General features: G+C 48.8%; 1 protein-coding gene and 1 long non-coding RNA gene across 2 annotated transcripts in view; one reads left to right on the top strand and one right to left on the bottom strand.

The window, feature by feature from the left end:
* Positions 1–740, top strand: part of LOC123999676 — a 2,309-nt gene extending 1,569 nt beyond the window's left edge. Inside the window, exons 1-2 of the long non-coding RNA XR_006832490.1 lie at positions 1–155; positions 224–740. The exon at positions 1–155 is cut by the window's left edge and continues 1,569 nt beyond it. This is a non-coding gene — a long non-coding RNA (uncharacterized LOC123999676). The remainder of the gene's footprint in view (positions 156–223) is intronic.
* The window catches only part of LOC123999673 (cAMP-dependent protein kinase type I-beta regulatory subunit-like), a 432,723-nt gene that overhangs the window by 121,062 nt on the left and 299,161 nt on the right, over positions 1–12,500 (bottom strand).

Genomic DNA, 12,500 nt, shown 5'->3' with positions numbered 1-12,500 from the left:
ACAGCTAAACTGATCCAAGATCAGCACTTGATGAAGTCCTGGGTGAGAGGCATGTTGAGAGAAAATAGATGAGTGAAGAAGCAACAACACTGTATCTGCAGCTGCTTTGTGTTTGTGGTAACAACATGTTCAACTGCACCATACAGACTTCCAAGGTGATTCCATTGGTGCTTTATGTACAAAGGAAGTCAGAAGACGTTTCACCACCATTTTGACTTCCAAGGTGATTCCATTGGTGCTTTATGTACAAAGGAAGTCAGAAGACGTTTCACCACCATTTTGACTTCCAAGGTGATTCCATTGGTGCTTTATGTACAAAGGAAGTCAGAAGACGTTTCACCACCATTTTGACTTCCAAGGTGATTCCATTGGTGCTTTATGTACAAAGGAAGTCAGAAGACGTTTCACCACCATTTTGACTTCCAAGGTGATTCCATTGGTGCTTTATGTACAAAGGAAGTCAGAAGACGTTTCACCACCATTTTGACTTCCAAGGTGATTCCATTGGTGCTTTATGTACAAAGGAAGTCAGAAGACGTTTCACCACCATTTTGCAACGCTTTCATTTATTCATTCATTGTCGAGGGACCAGGGACCATCGCTTACAGTAACTAAAGAAACTACAACAACACAAGCTTATGACATTTTTTATTTGGGCCTCTATTGGATAAAAACAGCAATGATTATAATTTATATATTTATGTTTTCAATAATAAATACATTCTGCTTATCAAACTGTACACAGAATGTTGGGTCCTGTGTTTGGTCCGAGTTGGTACAGTCTGATATGTGTCACGACTCTTTCTCAGTTGCTGTATAAGTCAGTCCTTCCCTTGCTGAAGGAACTGACCAGGTGAAAAGCCTACTCACTGGGCACAGACTTCAATTTAACGTCTATTTCACATTGGTTCAATGTAACTTCATTGAAATGACATGAAGACAACATTGATTCAACCAGTATGTGCTCAGTGGGTAATTATATATATTTATTAATTTAAGCTTTATTTAACTAGGCAACTCAGTTGAGAACAAATTCTTATTTACAATGACAGCCTACACCGGCCAAACCCGAACGACACTGGGCCAATTGTGCGCCACCCTATGGGACTCTCAATCACGGCCAGATGTGATACAGCCTGGATTCGAACCAGGGTGTCTGAAGTGATGCCTCAAGCACTAAGATGCAGACCGGTGCACCACTCGGGAGCCCCATGATGATGATGAGTTTCCACCATATTGTCTTCACCTTCCAAGTCAGTGCAGATGAAGAGGAGACGAGGACAGATCAGTGAAATGAAAGACAGGAGGAGAGGATGGAAGGTCAGACAACGGAGAAAGCTGTTGATGAGGCGACCCATCTGAATCCTCATGTCCTGTAGTCCATCTGCATTCTCATGTCCTCTAGTTCATCTGAATCCTCATGTCCTCATGTCCATCTGCATCCTCATGTCCTCATGTCCATCTGCATCCTCATGTCCTCTAGTCCATCTGAATCCTCATGTCCTCTAGTCCATCTGCATCCTCATGTCCTCTAGTCCAGCTGCATCCTCATGTCCATCTGCATCCTCATGTCCTCTAGTCTAGCTGCATCCTCATGTCCTCTAGTCCAGCTGCATCCTCATGTCCTCTAGTCTAGCTGCATCCTCATGTCCTCTAGTTCATCTGAATCCTCATATCCTCTAGTCCATCTGCATCCTCATGTCCTCCAGTCCATCTGCATCCTCATGTCCTCTAGTTCATCTGAATCCTCATGTCCTGTAGTCCATCTGCATCCTCATGTCCTCTAGTCTAGCTGCACCCTCATGTCCTCTAGTTCATCTGAATCCTCATATCCTCTAGTCCATCTGCATCATCATGTCCTCTAGTCCAGCTGCATCCTCATGTCCTCTAGTTCATCTGAATCCTCATGTCCTGTAGTCCATCTGCATCCTCATGTCCTCTAGTCCATCTGCATCATCATGTCCTCTAGTCCACCTGCATCCTCATGTCCTCTAGTCCACCTGCATCCTCATGTCCTCTAGTCCAGCTGCATCCTCATGTCCTCTAGTCCATCTGCATCCTCATGTCCTCTAGTCCAGCTGCATCCTCATGTCCTCTAGTCCAGCTGCATTCTCATGTCCTCTAGTCCAGCTGCATCCTCATGTCCTCTAGTCCAGCTGCATCCTCATGTCCTCTAGTCCAGCTGCATCCTCATGTCCTCTAGTCTAGCTGCATCCTCATGTCCTGTAATCCATCTGCATCCTCATGTCCTCTAGTCCAGCTGCATCCTCATGTCCTCTAGTCCAGCTGCATCCTCATGTCCTCTAGTCCAGCTGCATCCTCATGTCCTCTAGTCCACCTGCATCCTCATGTCCTCTAGTCCAGCTGCATCCTCATGTCCTCTAGTCCAGCTGCATCCTCATGTCCTCTAGTCCAGCTGCATCCTCATGTCCTCTAGTCCATCTGCATCCTCATGTCCTCTAGTCCAGCTGCATCCTCATGTCCTCTAGTCCAGCTGCATCCTCATGTCCTCTAGTCCAGCTGCATCCTCATGTCCTCTAGTCCAGCTGCATTCTCATGTCCTATAGTCCATCTGCATCTTCTTGTCCTCTAGTCCATCTGCATCCTCCTGTCCTGTAGTCCATCTAGTAGCCGGAGGGTGTGGAGTTAACAGGCAGAAGGCGTGTGGAGTGGATAGGCAGGAGTCATGTGGAGGAAATGTGAGCTTTCCTGGGGCCCGTGGAGCGAGCTGTGACTGGCCTCGCCTCCAGGATCCTCCAGAGCCAGGAGGAGACTTTATTACTCTCTCCCTGAGATGCTCACCCTAATCCTGGGTTTAGAGGACATGAATGGGTCGCCTACCCACCACTTCCCCAGATACACCCCCCGTTTATTAACGCTGAGAGAAAAGAGAGAACATGAAAGAGCAGATCAGAGAGGGACACCATCAAGGAAAGATCAACAGAGGGACACCATCAAGGAAAGATCAACAGAGGGACACCATCAAGGAAAGATCAACAGAGGGACACCATCAAGGAAAGATCAACAGAGGGACACCATCAAGGAAAGATCAACAGAGGGACACCATCAAGGAAAGATCAACAGAGGGACACCATCAAGGAAAGATCAACAGAGGGACACCATCAAGGAAAGATCAACAGAGGGACACCATCAAGGAAAGATCAACAGAGGGACACCATCAAGGAAAGATCAACAGAGGGACACCATCAAGGAAAGATCAACAGAGGGACACCATCAAGGAAAGATCAACAGAGGGACACCATCAAGGAAAGATCAACAGAGGGACACCATCATCAACAGAGGGACACCATCAAGGAAAGATCAACAGAGGGACACCATCAAGGAAAGATCAACAGAGGGACACCATCAAGGAAAGATCAACAGAGGGACACCATCAAGGAAAGATCAACAGAGGGACACCATCAAGGAAAGATCAACAGAGGGACACCATCAAGGAAAGATCAACAGAGGGACACCATCAAGGAAAGATCAACAGAGGGACACCATCAAGGGACACCATCAAGGAAAGATCAACAGAGGGACACCATCAAGGAAAGATCAACAGAGGGACACCATCAAGGAAAGATCAACAGAGGGACACCATCAAGGAAAGATCAACAGAGGGACACCATCAAGGAAAGATCAACAGAGGGACACCATCAAGGAAAGATCAACAGAGGGACACCATCAAGGAAAGATCAACAGAGGGACACCATCAAGGAAAGAAAGATCAAGGAAAGATCAGAGGGACACCATCAAGGAAAGATCAACAGAGGGAGGGACACCATCAAGGAAAGATCAACAGAGGGACACCATCAAGGAAAGATCAACAGGGACACCATCAAGGAAAGATCAACAGAGGGACACCATCAAGGAAAGATCAACAGAGGGACACCATCAAGGAAAGATCAAAAGGGACACCATCAAGGAAAGATCAACAGAGGGACACCATCAAGGAAAGATCAACAGAGGGACACCATCAAGGAAAGATCAACAGACACCATCAAGGAAGGGACACCATCAAGGAAAGATCAACAGAGGGACACCATCAAGGAAAGATCAACAGAGGGACACCATCAAGGAAAGATCAACAGAGGGACACCATCAAGGAAAGATCAACAGAGGGACACCATCAAGGAAAGATCAACAGAGGGACACCATCAAGGAAAGATCAACAGAGGGACACCATCAAGGAAAGATCAACAGAGGGACACCATCAAGGAAAGATCAACAGAGGGACACCATCAAGGAAAGATCAACAGAGGGACACCATCAAGGAAAGATCAACAGAGGGACACCATCAAGGAAAGATCAACAGAGGGACACCATCAAGGAAAGATCAACAGAGGGACACCATCAAGGAAAGATCAACAGAGGGACACCATCAAGGAAAGATCAACAGAGGGACACCATCAAGGAAAGATCAACAGAGGGACACCATCAAGGAAAGATCAACAGAGGGACACCATCAAGGAAAGAGAGGGACACCATCAAGGAAAGATCAACAGAGGGACACCATCAAGGAAAGATCAACAGAGGGACACCATCAAGGAAAGATCAACAGAGGGACACCATCAAGGAAAGATCAACAGAGGGACACCATCAAGGAAAGATCAACAGACACCATCAAGGAAAGGGACACCATCAAGGAAAGATCAACAGAGGGACACCATCAAGGAAAGATCAACAGAGGGACACCATCAAGGAAAGATCAACAGAGGGACACCATCAAGGAAAGATCAACAGAGGGACACCATCAAGGAAAGATCAACAGAGGGACACCATCAAGGAAAGATCAACAGAGGGACACCATCAAGGAAAGATCAACAGAGGGACACCATCAAGGAAAGATCAACAGAGGGACACCATCAAGGAAAGATCAACAGAGGGACACCATCAAGGAAAGATCAACAGAGGGACACCATCAAGGAAAGATCAACAGAGGGACACCATCAAGGAAAGATCAACAGAGGGACACCATCAAGGAAAGATCAACAGAGGGACACCATCAAGGAAAGATCAACAGAGGGACACCATCAAGGAAAGATCAGAGGGAAAGATCAACAGAGGGACACCATCAAGGAAAGATCAACAGAGGGACACCATCAAGGAAAGATCAACAGAGGGACACCATCAAGGAAAGATCAACAGAGGGACACCATCAAGGAAAGATCAACAGAGGGACACCATCAAGGAAAGATCAACAGAGGGACACCATCAAGGAAAGATCAACAGAGGGACACCATCAAGGAAAGATCAACAGAGGGACACCATCAAGGAAAGACAAGAACATGAGAATGTTATGTTTTTATACTTTTTCATCTGACATGCTCTGGGTGTAGAGGGGTTCATTCAACAAGGGAGTGAGGGATGGAGGGAGTGAGGGATGGAGGGAGTGGGGATGGAGTGAGTGAGGGATGGAGGGCGTGGGGATGGAGGGATGGAGTGAGGGATGGATGGAGTGAGGGATGGAGGGAGGAAGTGAGGGATGGAGGGAGTGAGGGATGGATGGAGTGAGGGAGTGAGGGATGGATGGAGGGAGGGAGTGAGGGATGGAGGGATGGAGGGATGGATGGAGTGAGGGAGTGAGGGATGGATGGAGGGAGGGAGTGAGGAATGGATGGAGGAAAGGAAAGAGGGAAAAGGGAGGAGGGGAGGTGGAAGGAGAGGTATACTATATATACAAAAGTATGTGGACACCCCTTCAAATGAGTGGATTCGGCTATTTCAGCCACACCCGTTGCTGACGTGTATAAAATTGAGCACAGCGCCATGCAATCTCCATAGACAATCATTGGCAGTAGAATGGCCTTAACCGTGAAGTGGTAGACCACACAAGCTCAAGCGCATAAAAGTCCTCTGTTCTAGTTGCAACACTCACTACCGAGTTCCAAACTGCCTCTAGAAGTAATGTCAGCACAAGAACTGTTCGTCGGGAGCTTCATGAAATGGGTTTCCATGGCCGAGCAGCTGCTCACAAGCCTAAGATCACCATGTGCAATGCCAATCGTCAGCTGGAATGGTGTAAAGCTCACCGCCATTGGACTCTGGAGCAGTGGAAACGCGTTCACGCTTCACCATCTGGCAGTCCAATGGATGAATTTATGTTTGACAGATGCCAGGAGAACACTACCTGCCCCAATACATAGTGCCAACTGTAAAGTTTGGTGGATGATAAATCATGGTTTGGGGCTGTTTTTCATGGTTTGGGCTTGGCCTCTTAGTTCCAGTGAAGGGAAATCTTAATGCTACAGGATACACTGACATTCTAGACGATTCTGTTTCCAACTTTGTTGCAATATTTTTGGAAAGCCCTTTCCTGTTCAGCATGACAATGCCGCCGTGCACAAAGCGAGGTCCACACAGAAATGGTTTGTGGAGATCAGTGTGGAAGAACTTGACTGGCCTGCACAGAGCCCTGACCTCAACCCCAGTGAACACGTTTGGGATTAATTGGAACGCTGACTGCGAGCCAGGCCTAATCGCCCAACATCAGGGCCCGACCTCACTAATGCTCTTGTGGCTGAATGGAAGCAAGTCCCCGCAGCAATGTTCCAACATCTAGTTGAAAGACTTCCCAGAAGAGTGGAGGCTGTTATTGCAGGAAAGGGGGGACCAACACCATGGAATGTTTGACGAACTGGTGTCCATATACTTTACGTGATGTGGTGTATCAATAGTTCAATAAGCAGGGGAGAAAAGAGGAGAGAAATGTGTCACACACACACACAATGGGAGATGGGAGATACAGGAGAAAGGCCTAAAGTGGACTCAGGATGTTGGTGCATGGTGCAGTATCTGGAGGGATGGAACCAAACTGGAGAGGACCACTAAGTGGACATGGTTTCATAAACAATCCCAGAATGGGTCTGGGAGCTGACAAGGTGTGAAGAGGGGTGCTGATGGTTGTGTGTGTATGTGTGCGCTTGTCACTGTGTGTATATATGTGTGCGTGTTTGTGTGTGTATGGGTTTTTGTGGTGATCAACAATACCAAGGAGGTCTCCCTCCCGGTGTGAACACGGACCGTTGGAATGTCTGCCTCTTGTGGAACGCAAGCTGTCATCTGACTGGCCGACAATGGATGGGTCAGGGTTCATGGGTCAGAGGTCAGGGGAGGGGGGAGGGGTTGAGACAAAGTGGAAGTTGTTGAATGCATTGTAAATCATTTGCTATCCCTTCTCCCTCTCTCTCTCTCTCTCTCTCTCTCTCTCTCTCTCTCTCTCTCTCTCTCTCTCTCTCTCTCTCTCTCTCTCTCTCTCTCTCTCTCTCTCTCCCTCTCTCCCCTCTAGCTCCCCCTTCTCTCTCTCTCTCTCTCTCTCTCTCTCTCTCTCTCTCTCTCTCTCTCTCTCTCTCTCTCTCTCTCTCTCTCTCTCTCTCTCTCTAGCTCCCCTCTCTCCCCCTCTCTCTCTCTCTCTCTCTCTCTCTCTCTCTCTCTCTCTCTCTCTCTCTCTATCTCTCTCTCTCTCTCTCTCTCTCTCTCTCCCTCTCTCCCCTCTAGCTCCCCCTCTCTCTCTCTCTCTCTCTCTCTCTCTCTCTCTCTCTCTCTCTCTCTCTCTCTCTCTCTCTCTCTCTCTCTCTCTCTCTCTCCCTCTAGCTCCCCCTCTCTCTCTCTCTCTCTCTCTCTCTCTCTCTCTCTCTCTCTCTCTCTCTCTCTCTCCCTCTCTCCCCTCTAGCTCCCCCTTCTCTCTCTCTCTCTCTCTCTCTCTCTCTCTCTCTCTCTCTCTCTCTCTCTCTCTCTCTCTCTCTCTCTCTCTCTCTCTCTCTCTCCCCTCTAGCTCCCCCCTCTCTCTCTCTCTCTCTCTCTCTCTCTCTCTCTCTCTCTCTCTCTCTCTCTCTCTCTCTCTCTATCTCTCTCTCTCTCCCCCTCTAGCTCCCCCTTCTCTCTATCTCTCTCTCTCTCTCTCTCTCTCTCTCTCTCTATCTCTCTCTCTCTCTCTCTCTCTCTCTCTCTCTCTCTCTCTCTCTCTCTCTCTCTCTCTCTCTCTCTCCCCTCTAGCTCCCCCTTCTCTCTCTCTCTCTCTCTCCCTCTCCACCCCCCTCTCTCTATCTCTCTACCTCTATCTCCCCCTTCTCTCTTTCTCTGAGTTCGGTAGAATGCAGCCTTGCCTCTCTTTCAAAGACCTACATTGATTGACACACTGGGCATTGTTGTAAGATGTCCCTCTTGCTCATGGCCTGTATTCAACAAGTACTGTATCTCAGAGTAGGAGTGCTGATCTAGGATCAGGTACCCTGCTGACCATATAATCTTACTCATTATAATCTTTAAGGCGAACCTCACCATTCCTACTTTGAGGTTTTTGTGAATACAGACCCTTGTATCACAGGCCGTATTCATCAATTGTATCACAGTCGGAGTGCTGATCGAGGATCATATGGACATGGGGGACCTGGTTCTAGATCAGCACTCCGACTCTGAGACACTTGATACAGAAGGTCCCTGATGGATGGAAATAAAGAGAGTCATGAGGTTTAGATGCTCACTGGTGGCAGCGGTGGGATTTGACTGACAACCACAGTTAGCTCTCAGCCCGACCCCTCTAGTTGGCCTTGACAATTTCCTTCCCCAAATTACGGACCCTATAACTAACCTCCCTTTCCCTCCATCCATCCCTTCATCCATCCATCCCCCGCTCTCTCTTTCTTTTTTAAGTTGTTCAAACCTGCGGCCTCTGGTTTTGAGGAAACACAGGCAGAGGTTCCTCTGTGAAGATGGCGGTGGCCGGTTTGTCGGGGCCACGGACATGAATGTGCGTCTTTGTCCTCCCACCCCCCTACTACCCTCCTGCCTCCCTCCCAGCCCCCTCATGCTGACATGCTCGGTCTCTTTCGGGGGGCCCACCGAAATGACCTCACCTGCTAATTATGTATTTAAGGTATTTGGCTCCTGTGAAAACAGCTTTGGGTAGAGCAGTGTTGTGTGTGTGTGTGTGTGTGTGTGTGTGTGTGTGTGTGTGTGTGTGTGTGTGTGTGTGTGTGTGTGTGTGTGTGTGTGTGTGTGTGTGTGTGTGTGTGTGTGTGTGTGTGTGTGTGTGTGTGTGTGTGTGTGTGTGTGTGTGTGTGTGTGTGTGTGTGTGTGTTGTCCCTGCCTCACAGCTATCATTACAGGTCAGTGTTTATGTATACAGTGGATTAGAGTGACCCTGCCTGATTGGGGACTGAGGGGTAGAGGGGTGTAGAGGGGTGTAGAGGGGGTAGAGGGAGGTGAGAGAGGAATAGAGGGAGTAGAGCGGGGTAGAGAGGGGTATAGGGAGGTTAGAGGGGGAGAGAGGGAGGTTAGAGGGGGATCGAGGGGGTAGAGGGAGGTTAGAGGTGGATAAAGGGAGTAGAGGGGATTAGACAGGGGAAGAGGGGTTTGGAGGGAGGTTAGATGGGGTTAGAGGGTGAGTAGATGGGGTAGATGGAGATAGAGAGGGATAGATGGGGTAGAGGGGGATAGAGGGGTAGAGGAGGGTAGAGAGAAGTTAGAGAGAGTAGAGGAAGGTTAGAGGGGGTAGTGAGGGACAGAGGGAGGGTAGAGGGAGTAGTGGGAGGTAGAGGGAGGTAGAGGGATAGAGGGGGTAGAGGGGGTTAGAGGGAGTAGAAGGAGGTAGAGAGGGGTAGATGGGGATAGACAGAGAAGAGGGGGTAGAGGGAGGTTAGCGGGGGATACAGAGAGTAGAGGGGGTAGAGGGTGAGTAGATGGGGTAGAGGGGGATAGAGGGATAGAGGGAGTAGAGGGAGGTTAGAGGGAGTAGAGGGAGGTTAGAGGGAGTAGAGGGAGGTAGAGAGGAATAGAGGGGGTAGAGGGGGTTAGAGGGATTAGAGGGAGGTAGAGAGGAGTAGAGGGAGGTAGAGAAGGGTAAAGGGGGATAGACGGAGAAGAGGGGGTAGAGGGAGGTTAGCGGGGGATACAGAGAGTAGAGGGGGTAGAGGGCGAGTAGATGGGGTAGAGGGAGATAGACGGAGAAGAGGGGGTAGAGGGAGGTTAGAGGGGGAGACAGAGAGTAGAGGGGGTAGAGGGCGAGTAGATGGGGTAGAGGGAGGTAGAGCGGGGTAGATGGAGGTAGATGGGGATAGAGGGATAGAGGGCATAGAGGGGGGTCAGAGGGAGGGTAGAGGGGAGTAGTGTTAGGGTAGTGGTGTACCCATGTGTGTGAGGGAGGCCATGGCTTTGGTTGCACCTCTGCAGAGTTGTCCCTCTGAAACAAAAACTCCAGAACAAGGGGTTTTTCATATCCCACACGCACGCACCTAACCCTAAATCTAACCATAACCCTAATCTTAACTCTAACTCTAACTTTAAGCCTAACCTTAACCCCTAACCCTAATACTGTACCTAACGCTAACTACTATCTCTAACCCTAAACTTAACCATAACCTCTAACCCTAAGCTTAACTCTGAAGACTTATGGTACCCACAAAGATAGTTAAACAAGAACACACACACACACATGAGAAGAACACACACACACACACACACACACACACACACACACACACACACACACACACACACACACACACACACACACACACACACACACACACACACACACACACACACACACACACACACACACACACACACACACACACACAGTACTGTATAATCACACAGTTCTTCTAGGACACTTCAACTTGAGTTCTAAAGAGAATGTGGAAACTTGTAAGTCGCTCTGGATAAGAGCGTCTGCTAAATGACTTAAATGTAAATGTAATGTAACTTTTAATGCTACTCTTTAATCATACTGATCATTCCTTCCACACTGCAGAACAGTCAGCTTCCAACCCCAACCTCATATGCAGCCCCCTGCCCACCCACCGTTTAAACTAAACCCCTGTCAGTCAGTCAGTCTCCTGTCACCTGCCATGGTGTCTGGCCCATCCTGTCCTCACTTAGGCAGCTCCAGAGGAGGGCCTGATGAAACCGGATCTGTCCTGATTCCCCCGGGGCGATTGTAGCTGCTGATAAACGTGAGATGGGAACCAGCCTGTTCCTCTTCAATGGGACACACTGACACAAGGGATGTTAGCCACTCTCCTCACAGTCACACTCCAGAACCCACACTCAGCACTACCTACCACCACTCACTGGGTGTGTGTTTGTGAGTGTTTGTGTGTGTGAGAGTGTTTGTGTGTGTGTATGTGAGAGTGTTTGTGTGTGTGAGAGAGATATATAGAGAAAGAGAAAGAGAGAGACATGGATTGGAACTGTCTCTTAAAGCAGTCATACTTCACCACTCTCACTCTTAGTACTACTGACAATGAGTGTGTGTGTGTGTGTGTGTGTGTGTGTGTGTGTGTGTGTGTGTGTGTGTGTGTGTGTGTGTGTGTGTGTGTGTGTGTGTGTGTGTGTGTGTGTGTGTGTGTGTGTGTGTGTGTGTGTGTGTGTGTGTGCTCGCTTGTGTGTGTGTGTGCGCTCGCTTGTGTGTGTGTGTGCTTATATAAGTGTGTGTGTGTGTGCTTATATGTGTGTGTGTGCCTGCATGAGCAGGTTTGTGTGTGTGTATCCGAGAATGTTGAGGCAGACCGGAAATCCCCCTGAGTGATACGTAAATGGTTCCTTCTTTTCTCTCTCTTCTCTTTCTTCCCTTTCTCTCCATCTGAAGTCAGCACTTACTGCCTGACTGGGGTACATGGCAGGTCAAGCATGAAGATGGAAGACTTGGTCAAAGGGAAGGAGGGAGGGAGGGAGGGAGGTTAAGAGGTAGAGAGGGAGAAAGAAAGGGAGGGAGTGATGGAGGTAGGGAGGGAGGTTAAGAGGTAGAGAGGGAGAAAGAAAGGGAGGGAGTGATGGAGGTAGGGAGGGAGGTTAAGAGGTAGAGAGGGAGAAAGAAAGGGAGGGAGTGATGGAGGTAGGGAGGGAGGTTAAGAGGTAGGGAGGGAGAAAGAAAGGGAGGGATGGAGGGAGGGAGGTTAAGAGGTAGAGAGGGAGAAAGAAAGGGATGGATGGAGGGAGGGAGTGATGTTAAGAGGTAGAGAGGGAGAAAGAAAGGGAGGGAGTGATGGAGGTAGGGAGGGAGTTTAAGAGGTAGAGAGGGAGAAAGAAAGGGAGGGAGTGATGGAGGTAGGGAGGGAGTTTAAGAGGTAGAGAGGGAGAAAGAAAGGGAGGGAGTGATGGAGGTAGGGAGGGAGGTTAAGAGGTAGAGAGGGAGAAAGAAAGGGAGGGAGTGATGGAGGTAGGGAGGGAGGTTAAGAGGTAGAGAGGGAGAAAGAAAGGGAGGGAGGGAGGGAGGTAGGGAGGGAGGGAGGTTAAGAGGTAGAGAGGGAGAAAGAAAGGGAGGGAGTGATGGAGGTAGGGAGGGAGGTTAAGAGGTAGAAAGGGAGAAAGAAAGGGAGGGAGGGAGGTAGGGAGGGAGGTTAAGAGGTAGAGAGGGAGAAAGAAAGTAGTACAGTAGTAGTAGTAGTAGTAGGGGTAGTAGTAGTAGTAGTAGTAGTAGTAGTAGTAGTAGAGGTAGTAGTAGAGGTAGTAGTAGTAGTAGTAGAGGTAGTAGTAGTAGTAGTAGTAGTAGTAGT

Source organism: Oncorhynchus gorbuscha, linkage group LG16 (assembly GCF_021184085.1).
Source record: "Oncorhynchus gorbuscha isolate QuinsamMale2020 ecotype Even-year linkage group LG16, OgorEven_v1.0, whole genome shotgun sequence".
In the NCBI taxonomy this organism is placed as follows: domain Eukaryota; kingdom Metazoa; phylum Chordata; class Actinopteri; order Salmoniformes; family Salmonidae; genus Oncorhynchus; species Oncorhynchus gorbuscha.
Note: the sequence above shows the minus strand (reverse complement) of the source record. Positions and strands in the feature narration are given on the sequence as shown.